Below are 914 nucleotides of genomic sequence, written 5' to 3'. Positions count from 1 at the left end.
AAAAAAAAAAAAGGCTCAGCAAATGAGGGAATCACAGCAGTAATGCTGCTGCCGGATGGAACAACTTAGGAGGTGTGCAGCAGAGAAGGTGTGACGCATTGAACTGCTTAACCCCAAAGTCACGTTAGCAGAGCCTCAAGGGGATGTCCCTTGCGGGTGTCCCTTCGGTGCCCTCCTCCAGTACCGAGAAGTCTAAACCCTCGAGAAGAAAAGTTGCCTCCATCTCTTCCAAAAGAGAAAAATCAGCAACAAGAAAACTGCGAGCCCGTTCCTTTCTGACAGATCCTCGCCGTTCTGTTACTTCTGTTTCCCAACAAGTAACGAGAACCGTGCTAAAGGAAACGAAGTGAGTGCACTTGGCCGGTTAAGCGCAGCACAGACTAAGACACGCGCTTATAGCCATTTACGGAGCGGTGACACAACAGCGGAGACTTCAGCCAACACCACCACAGATTCGCTCCCCGCTACAGATCCGCCTGAAGCTGTCACCGCTCTGCTCGGGCGCAGCTCGCTCGGCTCAGGGCTGTGCTCGGCTCCCGGCGTACACCTGCCCTTCGTCTGCCTTCAGAGCCTCCACTTCTACCCCGCCGTTAACTTTTCGTGCACACGGCGCGATCTTACCGGAGCTCCTCAGCACGCCTGCTGGCAGCACCGCACCGCACCGCACCGCACCGCACCGACCTCCCTTCGCCGCGCTCTGCCCCGCGCACCAGCGCGCCCACGCCGTGCCGCGCCCCTTCCTCCTCCTCCTCCTCCTTCCCTCCTCCTCTTTCTCCTCCTACCGTCTCTTCCTCAAACTCCACGGCCGCTCCGCTCCCCGTGGAAAGTTGGGGTCGGGCCAGGGCCGCTGGCAGAGCCCTCGCCGCGGCACCTCGGGGTGAGTGGGCATGTGTGCGTGTGCGTGTGGGCGAGGC

This window comes from Meleagris gallopavo, chromosome Z (genome assembly GCF_000146605.3).
Source record: "Meleagris gallopavo isolate NT-WF06-2002-E0010 breed Aviagen turkey brand Nicholas breeding stock chromosome Z, Turkey_5.1, whole genome shotgun sequence".
Taxonomy (NCBI): Eukaryota; Metazoa; Chordata; class Aves; order Galliformes; family Phasianidae; genus Meleagris; species Meleagris gallopavo.
The sequence above is the reverse complement of the archived record's forward strand: the minus strand, read 5'-3'. Positions refer to the sequence as shown.